Source organism: Sitophilus oryzae, unplaced genomic scaffold (assembly GCF_002938485.1).
Source record: "Sitophilus oryzae breed Bouriz unplaced genomic scaffold, Soryzae_2.0 scaffold_165_pilon_pilon, whole genome shotgun sequence".
NCBI classification, from domain to species: Eukaryota; Metazoa; Arthropoda; class Insecta; order Coleoptera; family Curculionidae; genus Sitophilus; species Sitophilus oryzae.
Window position 1 is genome coordinate 281,514 of NW_022146347.1, and position 20,560 is coordinate 302,073.

Consider the following 20,560-nt stretch of genomic DNA (forward strand, 5'->3'; position numbering starts at 1 on the left):
GTAAATATCTGACAAATATATGCAATACAAAATTATTTCAATAAAAAATGAAGCTTAAGTAAGTACTTACAAAAATGGTTCTTACCATTTTTTACGTAGAATTAGTAGTTTTTGAGATATTCCACCTCGAAGATCCCTAAATTTTCTCTTCAACTGCTTCATAAGCGTAATCAATTGACAGGACAAATTGTTTAATAACTCGGCTAAAATTTAATATTTTTTAATGATTCCAAGTTCATTTGAAGGTAAAATCAACAGCTATCACATTCTGGGACTTGCTTGATTTTTGTCATATTTTATGATAATAAAAAACCGGCCCAAAAATTTTCGGATTTTTACAAACTTATCCATCAATTTATTTGGCAAGATTTTTTAACAGTTGTTCTTAGAGTCTCTTTAAGCAACTCAGAAAGTTTTAAGTATTTCTTTAAATTCGGTCAAAGCTGGTCGAGCAAGGTGTTACAATTTTTTTTCACTAAAGCTACTCCCCAAAAGAAACTTCCCATCTGTCAATTATACGAGTGAAAACAAAATATTAATATTTTGGTAAAAGTTTGAAACACCCTGTGGAATATGCTGTAACAGGGGGAAATTTTGAGGGTCGGTTTGATGAAGTAAAAAGCGATAGTTGAAGTTCCTCGTGTATTTCTCTCTCTCTTTTGTAACTCTTTGCTATAATGGCTAGAAAATTATATAAATGATTTGCTGATCTTAAATGTTATGGATAAATCTTACCTAGCACCAAGTTAATTTATACAAAATATAATAACTAATAATACCAGCATACCAGATTTATTTAATAAAATGGGTATAAGCGGCGACATCTACAAGACGTGTGTTTGAACGCATTGAATATTAATAAGGTTTACTACATTTACACTAAAATATTCCCATGTAGTTCAGTAATTTACCAACAAATAATCAATAACCTAATATATTTTGTTTCAATGCTAAGTTATCAAGGAATTTAATTTTTTTTTTATCATCTAGGTGCATCCTTTTTCGACATTTTATTTTTTAGTTCATCTCAATAGCTTTATTTTTATTGGAGATATTCGCTTTTGAAGAAGACACTAACACACCTTTTCCTTTCGGTCCTAGTGAAAGAACTAGTAAGTTGTGGTCTCGAAGCAGGCCTTCTTAACATAAGATTTGTTTCGTTTAATCTTCTTCTTATAGTCCGTTCACTTATATGTACGTTCCTTAGGTACAATTCATTATAAATTTGAAAAGCTGGCAAAAACGGCGGTTTCTTAGAGATAAACTTACAATAACTGGATCGTGTGCATGGATTCGAAGGATGATGACTCTCATACGAAGGTTCCTAGACATCTAGCATATGAACTTGTCTCGAGAAAGCGACTGCACTGTACTTCGTGCACACCTAAATCTGCTAGCGACCTAATTTTGATCTCTATCATCTTCAATTAAAGCAACTATAGCGGATACAACTTTTGGACTTAACCATCTCTGCTAGAGTAAGTAGCCAACAGCCAACGGGCAATAATATTATCATTTAATAAATAATAACAACAGTGACATTACATAAATCATAAACGCTATTTCAAAGGTCTGTTGACTGGGACCAAAACCAAAGGCATGGTTTTAATGTAAAATTACAAAATGTTAGTGTCTTCTTCAAAAGCGAATTTCTCCAAAAAAAATATCTATTGAGATGAACTAAAGAATAAATTATCGAGAAAAGATGCACCTAAATGATACATATGGTTTTTACAGCTACTTTTTTCTTAATAAGATGATAAATATAACTACTTACTTTTATTTTACCGGGTGTCTTTAACATATCTATCAGAGAAAGGGGGCACCAATACATATAAAAATTTGCTCCTTATCCATATTTATAAGTCAATAAAATGGAGAGTTTAGAAAAAAGGTAAATCACCAAAAGAAAAATTAACAAACATGACGAATTCACGAATTGTCATGATGTTGTCATCTTGGTTGTCATGATGACGAAAACGAAAGGCGATTGTTCTAATTTCTATTTAGAAATTACGTTTTATATGGCTGATTCTTTCTCTCTTGTTATATTAGAATGAAATAGTGGGCCCAATAGACGCAATGCGCAGATCAACATAAATTGAACGAAATTTTGCGTTCTGAGTTGCGCTACGGGAACGTTGTCCCTCTCTTTGCCATTTAATTTGCCAGTCTCTTTTTATTTGTTTGTCTATGCGTTTACTAACAATATTAGCATCATCAGCAGGTGATTAAAACTGTGACCCTATGCTATGACCAAAATCGAATAAATATTATTTACTACTAACAAATATTAAAACTAGATAACCTATTTCTGTGCCATTTTCTTATTTCCTTTTTCAGTGGACCTAAATATTCCAGTTTTATCTAGGTTGAAGGAAAATATTGCTGGTAAAAGGCATTCTCTACTAATGGTTAGCGTAGAGCAGACAAAGTTATGATGGTCTGTTTATCCCATACCAGTTTTTATTTTGAAGTATGCTATTAAAAGAATAACTTCTATATCATCATTAGCTGAGAAACCTTTCGAAATGTGATTTTATGTACGGTATGCCTTCTTTATAAACCATTAGCTTTATAAATAACTCTAAATGGTTTTTGTCCAAGTACAGAGACGCACTGGTATTTATTAAAGGTTATAAATCGCTACTGCTACGTCTAATATTATTCCAAGTATTTTTGTCAATTTATATTTGATGTGACATATAAATTGAAGATCAAATATGTATAAATAAATTATCACTATTCTAACTTTCCTTGACATTCTACTTTGTTATTTAATGTTTTTAACATTATGGTATACATATAGATTTATGGCATCGTATCTGTGATAATATTATGTTTACAGAAATCTTATTCATACTAAGGGTGTATTCCGTTGCTTACCTTGGTTGTGGTTTTATGTTCCGTTTCTATCGGTTTCCTGAAAGTTTTCTTATTACGGAACACGGTTCCTGAAAAATTCGGTTATAACTGTCACCAAACTAACCAGCGCGAGAAGGCTGGTTTTCTGGTTTTATTTGTCAATCAATGTCATTTATGTGACAGAAGAAATCAAGCAAATATTGGAAGTGCGAATGAAATCCTCATTTAATTTCTAAAATTTGTAATAATATTTTGTATTTACATCCAAACGCAATGGAGGTAGGCAGTAAAGGTAAATAAATTTCATTAACTAAATAGAACTACTTTTAGGACCATTTAAACTTATCACGCAGCCATTGTTTCTTAAAGTCATGAACATTTAAAGAAAACATCAAAAACAAGACAACAAGTAATCGTGAATGTTTTGTAAGCTATAAAAATATAAATATTGATTAGATTTGTTTATTTATTATTGATCTGTTTTATAATATTGGACCTGCAAATCTTCACTTGAGCTGTCTAACGAGTTTGACAGTTTATTAATAAAGTATTTTTCAATATTAAACTCCATTGAAAAGAAGAAGCAAACGTAAAAGCAAAGAATAGGTAGGTACATTAAAAATGCATAAAAGATAAATTTTATAATAGAGGTATTGATAATTCAAAAATTTGACGTTTCCGGAGTAAAAAAAATGTACCGGAAATGTACCGGAGTAAAAAAGGCTTGAAAATAACAATTGTTCATATTAAGTAAATAATAATTTCATGTTTACTATGAATACAGTATTTCATTTAAATATGACGATTACTCGGACACGATACTGACGATAACTGGATCGATTGCATTTAAGGGGTGACGAATACTGAGGCAACGCGTACTTGCCGTATCGCTGTCATTTTATATGTAAAATTATATGGGGAATGTAATCGATGTTCATTTCCAAGCCAACTGGACGCCGTTTTTTTTCGATCATTCGGTATAATACGGTCAGGAACATGCAATGTAATTTATTTTGATGTATATTTAAGACACTGCTAGTCTAGTTTGGTCTAGTAATCTAGTCTTCTTTTTTTAGTACATCAAAATTCAAGTAAGCCATGTTACTCGTGGATCACTCATCTCGGTATATTATTGTTACGTTTTTCGTTGGTTCCGTGTGGATAGAAAGTCACAATTTATTTAAACACAATTTATTTACACTAAGTAACAAACAATAACGATTAAAAGACTTAAAGAACTATATACAAACTATTTATCTATTTAGAAATAATTTATTTTAAATTTAGCGCGGCAACTGTACTCGTCTATTTATTTCTGTCCTCCTCAGGCCCCTGGCGTGGCGTAGTCTTATATACCCACAGCTAGACAGTTCTCGAATAAGCCGTTAGACGTTAGATCTTTGTAGATTAGGTGCATAGAGAAGGTTTAAAATGTTCTCGTATGTACTACTCCATTCCAGTGGAACTTGATTGTTCTCGAACGTTCGAATAAATCATTACGGTGTGCCTTTAATGCGATATTAAGGTCGTATGGGGGAGGGACATATTAGTTAGTTAGGTTATGCCGAGTCCACACGGGTTCGCAACACTGCCCCCTTCTTAACTACATGCTTGTCCCGAGATTTACACGGTGAATGAAGGTATTTGCCAAGCTGGCCATTAAGAAGTCTGGTAGAAATAACAGTCTACAGTTTTCTCTCCCGAACTCAGCTTTAGGTTGTACCTAGCAGCAAACGAGGATCTTGATTCCCGTAAATCTGAACAAGACTTCAATCATATTCCGGATTGTATGCCAACTCAAACCTTCGAGTCCACACGCCAGCGTCGGAATGGCTAATCGTGTAATGTTGTTGTTTAGCAGGGCTTCTCTCAGTTCAATTAGGGTCTTCCATAGATTGAGATAAGTCGGCTTACTCGGGGACTATTCCTTGGTAACTAGGTAAAAGATGTGTCTTGCTTGGCCATGCGCATTGTCGGTTAGCGTTAAGACGCTTCCAACCTCTGGATCCTGTCGGCATAGTTCTCCGACACGCCCAAACTTCTCATTGAACGTCGCAGCGATTCCTCTAGGCATTCGCAAATCTTGGGCCACACAGTGAGCGAGCGAATAATCCGGAGGCACGGGAAAGAGGTCTCGTTGTTGTTCTTTGGTCACACCATAGCGAGCCTTCTCACTGCTGTTGTATCGGGCCATGAAGTGGTCAAAGGACATCTCCGAATCAGGGGGATCAAAGCTGCAGGTTCTCACGGTCCCAGCACGATCTTCTATTTCGCCTTGGTAGGGGCTCAAACGGTTGAAATGGACTATCCTGGGTTTTCCTTTTGGCAATTTTCTAATACGGTATACGACGTCATTAATCCTATCCATGACTTCGTATGGCCCTTCCCACGAGTATTGTAGCTTCGGAGATACTCAACGACGTCTCTGCGGGTAATAGAGCCACACCAAATTCCCAAGGTATTGGGAATTCTGGTTGGTATCCTCCATGCTCAGCTTGAATGTCATAGTACTCCTTCATTCGGTTACTAGCGCTTTGAATATTTAGGCGGACTCGCTGATGGATGTCGTCCATCCTTGGGCGTAGTCTATGGACATAATCTTCTCCGGCGACATCTTCTCCCGGTCGGCAACAAAACTTTAGATCACAAGGTAGGCACACTTCCCGTTCCATAACGATGCTGGCTGGAGTTTTCCCTGTGGATTCTTGGACGGATAAACGATAGGCCAACAGGAACAGGTGAAATTGAAATTATTACGAAAAGCAATAATACCATATAATTTGGATATATCACCATCCGTATTATGAACTTTTCTTAATGTGTCGAGCACTGGTACATTTACCTTATAATTAGCACAAGAATTAACACAAGTAATAGAATTATCTTTGCCCACTGTAGCTACGAAACAAAACAGAATCGGATCTATGTTGATATCATTTATTGTATCATGTGTTGATCTGAAAAATAAATCATATTTTACGTGAGGAATCTTTCCATCAGATATGGCACATGCTTCCATAAAATTTCATTGTTCTATTACTTTTAGTTTTTAAGATAAACATTTTTAGATCACCTTTTAGTAAACCAAATATACTTCGGTTTGAAAGAAATTATTTCAAAAGCCATTATGACACCGTTTTTTTTTTTTTTCATTCGTACAGTATTTTTACCGATTCTAATAATGCATTATTTATGAACATAATATAATTTAAATTATTACCATATTTTATTAAGCAATATTATATTCGACTCGTACAAACGAAGCTTTATTTTTATTTTACCTATTCACTGGCGCCAGAAGAAAGACAACAAGAAAAATGACCATATCCGTCTATAATTTCCAGCATAAAGAACTAATTGTCCTTGAAAGATGGCGGAAATTATTTGTAATGAAGGCAACGTAACTGAATATATTTGTCTGTTTTCTGGCCCGCTGAGAAGAAAATGTACCTTTGATGGTATGCAATCAACGTAGTACTTTTGTTTAGTTAAAATACAAAGTGTTTCTTTCGGCGTGTCATTCACAAATAATTTTTTTGTGTTGAATATAACCATTCTAATTGATGTTCTGTTATAACCAGCTTCGTACGTACATGAACCTATAGGTATTATGTTTAAGAAAATTATACGTGTGATCGAAATAACTATTAATATCATTCGAAGTTAACTTTGAAATTGTATTTTTTAGGATTAAATTATATCTTTGAAGGTGACAATCCATCCTATATTTTACAGGATTTACCTCTCTTTAGCACTCCGAACACTCAAAAATTTGATTACTTTGTTGCCTATTTACTTTTTGGTTGACGTCGTTAACCGAGTTTACAATTCTTCTCCATTGCCTTCTATTGTGCGCTACTTCCTCCCGCTGATTCTGCATGATTATTCCCTTTAAGTTTTCATGGAAAATATCCTTGTATCTTTTGAGTTTTCCACCCGGTTTTCTCTTACCGTCTATACAAGCTTACTGTAAAGAAGAGATTTTGGTAGGCGGGTTTCATGCATCCTGCATTTCTTGTAATTGGTCTAACCTCAAACGTTTTTGCAACTAGAACGCAGTCATCAGCGTATTAAAGTTCTGTGATGAATTTTATACGTGTTTTTGCTTTTTGCCCAGAGTCTTTTTATGTTAAACACACCACCGGCACCGTCGCGTCGTATCTTTATCTAATACGCAATCCTCTTTCCTGCAGTTTGCTGTCCACTATAATAGAGAGCGCTGCCTTGGATATGTTGAATATGAGAGGCTAAGACACATCCCTGTCCAACTCCTGTATTTGTCAGGAAGGGATCGCTCAGTGATCCGATGTGACACTATAAACTCATTGATTTAACCTGTATGTAAAACCTGGTTGATACGGTCAAAGTGTACCGTGCGGCCAACTAAGAATGGACGCCGCCCGGCTGTATCTCAGAAACTACTTATCATATAACTTTGGGAAAAAATTGTAATAAGTACGCTGGAGATTACTTTCAAGTTCGAAAAATGTCTGCTAGGGGGCGCATCTATGATGGCCAATTAGAAAACAGGATTTTTCTCAAAAATATGCAGGCGAAGAGATATTTTAAATATTGCTATTTTATTCAATGAGAATTTTTTTTGATATAGCGTATTTTGCTCTAACTTATAAAATAAAGTTGTGGGGAACTCTGGTTTGACTTAGCCGATTTAAAAAACTAGGGCTCGTTTAAAAGGGCTTTTCTTCCCCAATGATCTCCGGTATAAATTTTGTTCCCTTATATTTTTTGTAGTAGCTAGAGGGCGTTGTTTGACATCACAACAGATATTATTGCGCTTTTTCATAAAAAATTAAAATAGCAGGCTGTGTTTTTTGCACAGTTAAATAGAACACAAAATTCACAAAATATCACCGCAAACCACAACTTTCTATCTTCTTTCTAACGGGAGACATTAAGAAAATAAATCATATTAGGCTGCCGCCTAGGATTATAAGATCTAAAAATTATAGTAGTAGGCTAGGGAACAAAAAGAGGTAAATTGGTTACGTCAAAATACCAAAACGTATATTTTAGTTTCATTTAATGCCATTTAATTGTTATTTATCCATGCATGTTCCTTCTTGATTCGACCCCATAAAGAAAAACCCAGGCATATTGAATCCGGTAACATAACTAGTAAACTAACCATAGAAATATGCCTCTCTAGCGTCTCTATCTCCTAAAGTAAGTGGTATTCAAGAAACTTCACACATTCATAGCAAAATAAGCGGCACAACTGCACCCACCACCATGCTAATGAAATGGCAACAAACTCAATTTCCTCATGATGGATCCTCTAACAAAATTGGCAATTCTTCTCTTAGAAATTGTGTATAGTTCAGTTCATTCAGATGATTAAAAAAGTTCAATCATTCGCCATCCTAGAATTCCTGCCAAAACATTTACTGACCAACGGTCTTGATGCTGAACTACTTGCACCAAGAATAGATTTGGACCAGTAGTGCATATTGCTAAGATTCGCACCTTCGGTGCTATATGAAAAGTGACCCAAACAACATAAACTTAATAATACAATAATAAATAACAAAAACAACAGATAAAACACGAAACTAGTGAAATAAAGGACGAACTTGGATTAATAACTAAATGGCGTTACATGATAGTAGTTTTCGGCCATATGAAATTTGGCCGTTTTCTGTTAAAAGTAATATGGAGGCACAAAATTCCTAAAAATTTTCAATAAAATTATTGACTGTACGACTTTCGGACATTTTAATCTGAGAACTACCTACGTAATTAACCAAGAAATTACGGTTTACTCATTACAATTTTTTTCCCAAAGTTATACGATAGGTACTTTCTGAGATACAGCCCGTGTCCATTCTTAGTTGGCCACCCGGTACTTGGATTAAATACACTTGGACGCTACGTGACCGTGACAACCCGCCTTAAAGGCGGGATAACACGGTCAAAGTTACTTGGACCAAGTACACTTTGATGCTGTTTGGATCGTACAAACTGATTTAAAATCGGTTGATACTTTGATCTATAAAGCGTCGATAGTTGCTTTAAATTACATCTAAATGAGTGAGTCGTTTAAAACCATGTCTAGATTCTCCAAAGAAAGTGATCTGATAACCGAGATATGAGGAGTACCAAATGAAACAAAACAGATACAGAGGGAGAGTGAGAGAGAACGTTCTGAAATTATTATAAGTTATTTTTAATGTTAATGACCTCCGCAGTACGAGATGCATGTTCCTTATAAATAATGAACCTGACTCGTTGCTCCATTGAGATAAATTTAGATATAATAAATAAGTGGAATAATCGCGAGCGGTACCGCGTGGCCGCCGGGCGAAGGGTGTCAAGGTCAGGCAAAAGGAAGAGAAAAAATCGGCGGAATACAAATGCAAATTGTCTCGGTAAATCAATGAGTTTAGAGAGGAACGGTGGGTGGCGGAGGCCGTTTACGACCGAAGAAATTACATATTTATATTCCTAATACGGATCACCTGGTAAGAGAAAAGAATAAAAGCGGGATAAATTACTCTCAATGTGCTATTACTGTTGGTCGCTAATAAATGCACTCGTGGTTGTATAAGGAGTTATTGCAGAGTAACAAAAGTATTCACAGGTGTCAGTGATAGATTACTTTAAGAAGAAAATACAAGGTTGAATTTTCTTGATTCGACAAAATTGAACCAGAAATGTATATTATGTTACGGATAAAGATGTAAAACCGGCCTTTAACAGTATTGACCGGTCAATATTGTATGTTAGGGATGTACGATTCGAATCGATTTTAATCGAAGATCGATCTTTTTACCCAAAAAATCGATTAAAATCGATCGATTTTTATCAAACGATCTTTTGGTAGAATCGATTTTTTTTTCAAAATCGAAGATCGATTTTATTTATACAGTTTTACAGGTTTATTACTTCGATTGATTTTTATTAAACGATCTTTTGGTAGAATCGATTTTTTTTCAAAATCGAAAATCGATTTTATTTATACAGTTTTACAGGTTTATTACTTGTTAGAATAAGAAGAAACACTTTAGTTTTGCTTGAATATGTGTTTACGGTGCATCTCTAGTAAAACGCCATTTAGCAATGAATTGAAAAATTAAGTATAAGTGCTCGCTGTCGCAAGGGCCGATGTTTGTTTATCACTTTGATATCAGATGTCAGATTTTTGTCGGTGATTCCCACATTTTTATATTTTAAATAACGTAGAATATTCTTTGATTTTAGCTTATTTCCAACCAACCGATATATCAAAATCACAGAATCTACCGGTACATATTTTGTGTCAAAATCATCATAAGCATGCAAAAAGCTCTGCATAATAATTGTCTCAAATAATTCTATTTTAATATAGTCATAATATTTTTAATTTTCACAGGTATGTCTCCGTTTGTGGGTGTTTCTGATTTAGTTTGGGGTGACTTCTGATTCTGTTTTAATTTTAAATATCTTAATAAACGGTTTTACGATTTTTATGTATCTAATAATTTTTTTTATGATTACATATATCGTATTTTTGGTAAACCGTATTTTTATTATATCAGTACACCAATATATTCAGAATCGAATATCGATATTTAATAAGATCGATCTTTTGTTGCCGATTTTTTTCTGGATCGATCTTATTATGTCCGATCTTGAATCGATTTATTTTATTTTTGGGACATCCCTATTGTATGTAGAATGAGTGGAAGGAGGTTAATCACGGCGACCTTAAATATACAGGATGGATTGGCTCTCAGTGCCCCTCACAGGCGAGGAGCTTGTCTTCATTTTTCCACCTCTTGCTTGGTCTCTCCTTAGACCCGATGCCGGTGTTGTCTAGAATCTATAGTAGAGGATATATTCCTCTTTATTTATTGTCTCCTGGATTTGAGATCAAGTAACTGACAAAAGCAAATAAAAGAATAACATTTTCAACATTGACCTTTAAGTCATGGTCATTTTAGTAAATATCCGGGCTATGGCAATACTATCGATCCCATGAAATTGGGTACTTGCGTTAATGGCCATGTATTATCGTAAATTCCAATGGCTTATCATCACTAACTACAAAGAATCGCACATTTGTCAAGTTATCGTATTAACATAGAATATGTTCTGCCATTCCTTCCTCTGATCTACAGAATTTGTACATGGATTTGTCTCTTAATCCCACCAAGTTTAAATACATATTTGCCATGCTCTGTTAATATACTCTCTAAGTGCGTATATAAAATTTTGACACGTATCTTGTTTTTGTTTATAAGGTTTGCCATACATTTTGACGAGTATGAACTTTTCTTTCATGAGCTTTACTGTGACTGAAAAGCTAGATACGTGATGTTATCTCTCTTCCGCACTCTTTACTTTTTGGTGGTCGGTGTTAACTTAGTTTACAATTCTTCTCCATTGCTTTCTATTGTGCGCTGCTTCCTTCCACTGTTGCTGCATACTTTGTTTTCATGGAAAATATCCTTGTACCTTTTGAGTTGTTTACCCGGTTTCCCCTTACCCTCTTCAAGTTCGCCGTAAAGAAGAGATTTCGGTAGGCGGTTTTCTTGCATCCTGCATACGTGGCCAGCCCATCTTAAGCGAGATTTAGGAATCATGACTTCAGCGCTCTCGCAGCTTGCTTTTTCAAGGACTGATACGTTTGAGACATGGTGGTACCATTTGATTCTTAACAGTTGTCTAAGGTGTCTCTGTTGCAACTTGTTCAATGCGCTCGTGTGCCGGCGCTGCGGTACGGCACCCAGGTTTCGCTTCCAATATAACATGGTAGAGATTATTACTGCTTGACACTGCAAGTTTCGTTTTTGTGCTCAAATCATGATTGTAGAAAACCCTGTCTTTTAATTTCCAGAATGCTCTTGAGGCGCTGCTAATTCTGTGTTGAATTTCAGACTCGATATTTGCCTTTTCCGAAATCAAACTGCCGAGGTAATTAAATTCCGATACATATTCCAATAGTTCTTCTCCGATTTTTATAGCGCTGTTATGATTTTCCGGGGGCGTGCACATGATTTTAGTTTTATCGATGTTCAGCTTAAAACCCAAAGTCTCGTATGCCCAGGTATAAGTGTTCAGCATTTCCTGTAATTGCTGTAACGTATTTGCAACTAGAGCACAGTCATCAGCGTATTGGAGTTCTGTGATGAATTTTATACGTATTCTTGCCCTGAGTCTTTTTATGTTGAACAGACCGCCGTCATACCTGTATCTAACACCCATTCCTCTTTCCTGCAGTTTGCTGTCCACAATAATAGAGAGCGCTGCCATGAATATTTTGAAGAGGAGAGGAGACTAACTTTGGAGACATAACTCCAAAGAACTGTACAAAGAAGGACCCTTTGAAGTTTGAAGTAAAACGAAATTGCTCGATGGTTTTATTACTCTGAGGATAATACACTCGGAAAAAATATGAACCATATAAATTACGTTCTGTGTGTTGTTACTGTTACCTGCTATTCGATGTGCTCTTTTTTTCGCAAAAGGAGAAATATGTACGCGGTTTTAACGTGTATGGCACACACGGTGGTCTTCAACTTAGAACCTTTTACTTTCTCGTTTCAGTTAATTACTACTTGTGATTCCGATTTAACACATTTCGCTTGGCGTGGCAAAAATCACCGTTTTCTATCCGAACCAGAAAATATGGCAAATGCATTTGCATATACGTCTATGTACCTTTCTAGAACGCAGATCATGAACACGGGTCATGTGCCAGAAGTACAAAATTGTAGGTATATACGAAGCATTTTTTCGTTGGTCCTAAAAATAATTTGCGTTGGACTTTCACTGTTCTCTCAGAGAAAATATAGAGTGTGATTTAATTTTTAGTTTATATAAACTAGGACAACACACACGCATTACTAATAGCCCCTACCCAAATGTATGCATATTTATCTACATTAGATTGAATTAAACATAGTTTAATTTTTCTTTTGGCTATTGGCTTGGTGCATTTCAGTTTATTTTAAAAATTCTGACCTCAGCGCTCTATACGGCAAAAATTTGAAGTGCCGGGTATAAAGTATTTCCCGCAGTCCCGTTACCGTGGTTATGTGGATCGCATTGAAGTAATATTAAAATCGTGGCTTTGTCAAAATATTTCAGTGTTTTAGTGTTTACTAGTGCAGTTATTAAAAGTATAAAACACTCAGGTACGAGGTTTTTGTAACGCTGTTTCGGGTAATATAAATTAAGTGGAAAAGAACCCGAATTAGGCGTCGTGTTGTATTGTGACAATTTCAAATGTTAATAAAATTGCCGAAAAAATATTAATGCGTAAAGGAGGGCGTGATTAGGGCGTTTTTTGGTTCAATAACTTTCAATAACTCAACTTTCCCGGATATTCAACTCTCCCGAAATTACATTTTATAGCTTCACAGCTTCTCACACCGATTTGATCAAAAATAAAAATGGATTCAAGCAATTCTATGAAACAAGTGAGTAAACAAAGTGCTCATTACATAATCAAAAAATTAAATAGGCACATAATATGAGAAGATAAAATATAATTTGCAATATTAATGATATACTTTGTTCAATCAATTAGTGCTTAAATGTTTTATGAACATCTTCTAAGATTATAATTATTTACCTTTAAAAAAGTTCGTTATAGCCAAAAAAGGCCTAGTTATGACCCCATTAGCAAAACCGGTGCGTAAAACTATGCTCGCTATCGTAAGTAAGTGCGTAAAACTCATCTAAAAAGTTTTTTAGCCGGAATAATAATAATACAAGTTAGACCTCCTGAAGATATCAAAATATTTACTTATTTATTTTAATTTTTAGAATTTTCACAAAAACTAGTTCCAATGAACTATTCCAACTCCGGAACGAAAGGAATTAGTTCCCAGTTTCTTAAAAGGGAATTTATCAGGGCCTATTCTGAGGACTGAGACTGTGACCGAGATATACTCGTAATAAGAGACGGTAACGGATCGGCCAGCCGGCCAGCGCGGTCGTAGCTTAAACACAGATTAATATTGTTTGGTTTGGTTTGGTTAGTTAGGTGTGGCTTAGAGGTGGGAATTCTAGTTTCTTGGGAGGAACTAGTTCCTTAGTTCTGGTTCCTCCAGAGGAATAGTTCCTTGAACTAGGTCTTTAGTTCACAATAGTTGCCGACTAACATTGACATCCCAGTTGCTTGCTAATGGGTTTCGTTGTCAATCAGAAATATTCACAGTATGATCTGTGTAATTTTTATAATGTACGGGGGGGGGGTAATATAACGAGACGTGTATAATATGTTAAAAATATATATATGTAAGTTTTATTGCAGATAAAAAAATAAAAAATAAACTCAGATCAGAGTTTAAAAAACTATATCACAAATCATGGAGCAAATAATACGAAAATTTTACGAAAAATTGCATTTTTCCTCACTTCATCCATTTGTTTTCGTCTAAAATTTCAGAATATCTACTTCATTTTATAAGATATATACTCCGCGCTGCGCTGGCCGATCCGTCGCCGTCGCATATTTTTACATATCGGTCACAGTCTCGATCCCGGAATAGGTCCTGAGGAACTAGTTCTTTGAGAAACCGGGAACTAGTTCCTTTCATCTCGAGGTCGGAATAGTTCATTGGAACTAGTTCGATCGTAGCTCGATGCTAGGCGGGAGTGGATAGTGCCAGCCGTATGTTGTCAGTCCCGGACCGAAAGGACCGTGAGGAACTAGAGGAACTACCTAAAAGACTAATTCACTGCTTCTCGAAATTTCCCCAATTCTCGGAAAGCGTACTTCTTCATACCAGACAATTCTATTGTCTGATTCCCTTACTTCTCGACTTGACTAAAAGATGGCGCCTGAAAAAGTCTTTTAATTTCTGGCGGATACGTTGCGGTTGTGCAGGCAACCAGTAATACATTTTTAATTTCTGGCGGATACGCCATTTTTCTTGACAATATTATACAAAATGACAAAAAAATTTATTTGTCTCTGAAAGAATATTCAATTATTTAAACCATATTTTTAATAAAATTTTGTTTAAAACGAATGCATGTAACTGATGAATAAAATTAATATAACCTTTATTAAAAAATTAATTTACGTATTCATTACGTAAAAACTGAACGCGAAGGTTTGTAAAACACTAAAAACCTAATAAATCACACACGTACCAGAAAAAAAGAGAAATAATACGTTGGTTTTAGCATTCTCTGTTTTTGTATTACCATTGAAAACATTCATCGGAATATAAATGCTGTTATTCTCTGGATGGTTTATTCGTTGAAAAAGTCAAGCAAAGACTTTTGGTTTTCGACTATTTTGGAATTCTATTGTTAAGACGGTAATATTTTTTTTCTTTGAGATTTGTTTTACAGCCACACCAATAATTAGTAATTAAACGTACTTACAATATTGTATTTTAAAAATGGAAAATGTGTTCAAATGCCAAGATTTGCCATTTTTTGGTTTGATGTACAAACCTTCAAATCTAATAAAACATGAAGAACTTATGACAATTTAAAATTTATCATTCATCATTGAGAATTTGATAATAACTAAAATTTTGTTAACTGGAACCCTATCAGAACTGAATTGTTTTAAATTTTTCAGTTATAATAACCACAGAAAATTTGTCGTGGATACTGTTTTTAATTTTTAGTTTGAATTACACAGATCATACTATGAATAGTTCTGACTTATATACGAAACCCATGAGCATGAGCAAGCAACGGGGATGCCAATGTTAGTCGGAACTAATGTGAACTAAAGACCTAGTTCAAGGAACTATTCCTCTGGATGAACTAGAACTAAGGAACTAGTTCCTCACAAAGAACTAGAATTCCCACCTCTATGATACATTACTTACTTAAAGTTAATGTTTTCTGTAAAAATCTTCTTTTTAGTTTTTATAACATAAGGAAGAGACACGTGCCTTTGTACCCATTGGGACCAATCGCCACCGCATACAATTTCTCCTCCGTAACACGCTACTCAAATAAAGAACATAGCTACACCTGTACAAATGACAAAAACGACATTCAATTACTTCGGCCGCGTACGCGACACTCTACGTGTCTCCGCATCGAGTTATTTTCCTTATTTATATCTTAATTAAATAAAAACAGCGCGCTTCTTCGTCGAACGGGTGACTCGGTCGCGCTAGGTGGTCCGTTAATCATTTTTATCGGCTACCGTGCTCAGAAACGACCTTAGACGGTATAAACTTTAACGTAAATAGATACATTATTTTCAATCTTTACTTTAAAACCCAGGGTATTTTACTTTATTCTTCGCCAACATAATCAATAATAAAATTGTATTGATTATCATTATTGCTATCAATAGGTATTAGTGATGGGCATTACAACTCCTTTTATTGAATCGAATGAAGCGATTCAATTTCTCATAATGAGTCGACTCTTACGATTCGTTCATTTGAACAAACTACAAACACATTTGGTACTTCATAGTATAAATAGATATTTTTTTGTAAATAACTTTCAGATCGCATCTCATTTTATAAACATGATGTTTGTTGAAGGCTTTTGTTCCAGTCCAGTTTGATGCCCTACTACATAAATACATAATTTTCATAATTATGAAGACGGCGTCAAATTATCCTTCATTTTATTACTAATATATAAAATTGATATAATAGAACATAACATTTTGTTACTAAGATAATAATTACTTATCTATATATATTTATATCATTATTATTACCTATATTACAAACGTTTGGGTACCCAAGCTCATAGTATATAATTCTAATATTCATTTGTCAAACGTATTTTAAACGATGAATCAATTCCCACGATACTTTGAACAGACTGAACAGACGAGTCGCATTGTGATCCGATTCAATTCTTACGATTTGTTCGTTTAAATTTGATGGATCCATGCTGGCCACGATTCAATTAAACGAACAGTATTGTACGCAATGAATCAATTCTCACGACTCTTGAACGAACGAGCCATAGAAACGAACGAGTCGCATTATGATCCGATTCAATTCTTACGACTCTTTCGCTCAAATTTTAACAGATCCGTGCTAGCCACGTTTTAATTAAACGAATCATACTGTATGCCGTGAATAAATTCTTACGACTCTTTGAACGAACGAGCCGTAGAAAAGAACGAGTCGCATTGTGATCCGATTCAATTCTTACAACTCTTTCGCTCAAATTTAATGGATCCGTGCTAGCCACGTTTCAATTAAATGAATCGTATTGTACGCAATGAATCAATTCTTACGACTCTTTGCATGAAGGAGCCGTAGAAAAGAACGAGTCGCATTGTGATCCGATTCAATTCTTACGACTCTTTCGATCAAATTTTCAGGGATCCGTGCTAGCCACGTTTCAATTAAATGAATCGTATTGTACGCAATGAATCAATTCTTACGACTCTTTGAACGAACGAGTCGCATTGTGATTCAATTCACTTCTTACGACTCGTTCGTTCAAATTTTATAGATCCGTGTGTAGATAACCAGACAATTCGGCATGTATTGCTGACTGCATTATGTGTATATGTCGTTTCTCATATGAATAAATATATGAGACAACGATAATAATCTGTAGTTGTAGTTTATAGTGTATCTGCCGTTTTTCAATAAAGGTTTACTAAGTTTTGCGTTTACTTCTGAACAACAAACCAACGCCGCGCCGCGGCCGTGCTGGCCACGATTCAATTGAACGAACCGTATTCTAAGCGGTCAATCGGATCTCACCAATCATTTATAATACTCGCTCAAATGAACAACTCGTTCATTCTTTGCCCACCTTCAGTTGTAGGTATAGTCTATACAAAAAGTCAGGGAAGATTTCAACAGACGACGTCCAAAAAATGATACGATTATATATTATTTATACGATTTACCTGCTAATTAAAATGATAGACATAAATATCACTGTCATCGATCCTCTCTTTGGACAGATTATTTACCTAAGAACGGCGTATGATAGACAGTTTTGAAATGTGGCGTATCCTGAAATTCCATAGTACAACTGAAAAAACTACCCTGTCAATAATAAAAGGGCTTAAGGTAAGCATCCGACTGACACCAATTTCGTAATTAAGACCAAATGATAACATGGAAACAATTATAATAACTGGTGATGTTCAAGGAAAATGATGTAATTTCTTCAGTTTCACTAGGCATTTCTTGACCAAATTATAATTGATGGTTACTGAGTTGATGACTCTTAAGGCTGCTTGACTATCGGATAAGGTAGCTATTTCTTGTTTTCAATAGTTCCTAAGATAAGTTGTACGCATCTTTCGATGTAGTAGGTGTTAATCGTAATCGTGTAGTTCAGGCGTAGATTTTTGCCTGAAGGATGCTGTGGTAGGTGCCCATTGGTTCGTAGTATTTAGTTTTTGGCCTAAGGTGCTGCTATTCGACACAAATACTATCATGATGCATACATAACCTTTAATAAACCATTGGTTTTGTTGAAAATGTAACTAAAATGTAGCAAATATAGGATTCCTTTCATTTTATGTTCATTCAAAGGTTTATTTTAACTTGGTTACATGTTCGAGTTTCATGTTTTTGTTCAAAAATTAACTAAAATCTCATTTTATGTAGAGTATCTATGTGTTACATGCTCTAAGGAATCTATTGACTCTCCAGCTCTGTTTACAGCTTACCTATGGTAGATTTTTCAAAGTGACACCAATTAACGAATAAATGGGAAGCTGACGCGTATTAATGAGTCTCGCTTGACCGCGAGAGCGCTCAGCTCGGACAAGGTACTACAGAGAGTACCTATATTGGTACTTCCTCGGTACTCTATAAATATCAGTTCCTCGAATTTGTTAACTCACAAATTGTCTTCTTCGGTCCGATTTAATGGTGTAGGGGATAAAGGTAAGTGCTGCGGGTACAGGCCTGACAGAGGCAGTACTTCAAGGACATGTCTTTTGTAGTTTATTTACTTAAATATGCGTGTGTGTGTCTTATAAAGTATTGTATATTTTAATTAAATTAATGATTCTTCTATATTACTAGAATATTTAGCTTCGCAGAGATATAAGTAATACAGAAGTTTTTTTTTATAGAACTATCATATTTTTATTTTGTAATGTTGTTACGTCTAACAAAATAGCAGTTGAACATAAATATCCGAACTGTATTCTGTATTCAGAGTGTTTCTCTAAGAACCCTTTTTTACTTAAAAAACGGTGTAAATTTATATTTAAAAAAACTACAATCGCTACAGTTAAAATACTCAGTATAGTTTTAGGGGGGGTATAAAAATCATTGTATAAATACAGGATGGGCGTCTGATATTAGCAAAAAGGGCTTTATGAAAAACCACATATAGAAAATATGAAAAATTTTCTGAGCATTGAGCCTCTCTGTATATCTCCTAACACATTGGGAGATTTTTGTTGATTAGGCAAATCTGTATATGAGCATTTTACACAAGAAGGGTACAGAAATATTAACAGTTATTTCGAATTTTAAATGGTTTTTTGTGGTATTAATATTATACAACTACTATAATTTCTTCTAGCTTAAAAAAAGCCTCTACACTATGCGGAAAACTCTTCGAAACAGGTTAAGGTCGCATTTCATCGCCCGACTTTGTCGCATTTCGATTTATTTACAGTCTTGACCCACTTCGGTTTGCCTCGACCTATTTTCGAATCTTAAAAGCGCCTGAAACCTACTCCTGAGGAGGGCGTGGGGTGATTTTTTGGCGTTTTTTGTTGCCTCGTTGAATTTTGTTTCGTTTTGAGCTATTTCCAAAACGTGGCGGGATCTGTACCCGAGGCAAAGGACGTTTTTTCATAAATCTCAGTGAAATAAGTAAACCTAGACGTTTCTAAAATAACTGTTGTTACGATGGTATTTCTTTAATTAAATCTCGTTTTATGTTGATATATATTCCACAAAATTAATACTTGAACACGCGTTTATAATATGTATATAGATATTTAAGAACAAAACTTTTCACTTCGGGAATATAATTACAATATTTTTATGATTTAATTTTATTATAATGAATTAGTATATAATATTGTATATATAATATGTTTGTTTACGATTAATGATTAATATAAGAGCTTGATGAGTAAAATACTGGTAACATTATCAATATATCGAGCTGATTGGAAAAATTATTGATTGACCCGGTGTCAACAAAAGTATGGTCCACATACATTTTTTCAAAGCAATGTTCCTTTATTGTTCTTAAGAGAAATCTGTAAAGGATACCTACTTTTATTAGCACCCAGCATGGGGGGCTTTGATATAAATCCATTCAACTAGTATTTGTTATGAAGGGATTTAGACAATTAAAACTAGGAAAACAAAACCAAATTCGTAAACTAAACTTTGCTACAGATTACAGTATAAATGTTACTTTACCATATAATAATTTTGTGCATATTTTGTTCATGATTTGCAATACCGTGGATTATAAGCTGATAAATGGTAGACCGCTAGTTAGTCACTGGTTTTATATTTTTTTACTATATTGTAATTATTATTAATAATATTAGCCAATGATTAAAACTAAATATTCTTGTGTAACCTTCGAGGTATAACTGTGTTCATATCAGTTTTTCCATGTTTACTTATTTTTCTGAAGCTACCACAACGTTTGACATTCATTGCTTCGTGCTATTTCAGAAAATAGTATCTCCCAAATGTTTTACGAAATATTTCTGGAAATATTTCGTAAAACATTTCGGGGATAGTGTATAGGCGAGAATAATTATATTTTTATTTTATTTTGTAATAATTAT

The 20,560-nt window shown here is 34.6% G+C and overlaps 1 protein-coding gene across 1 annotated transcript in view; it reads left to right on the plus strand.

The window, feature by feature from the left end:
• LOC115880875 (ras-related and estrogen-regulated growth inhibitor-like) overlaps nt 1–20,560 on the plus strand; it is a 404,377-nt gene that overhangs the window by 229,109 nt on the left and 154,708 nt on the right. The gene's annotated exons all lie outside the window — the stretch shown is intronic.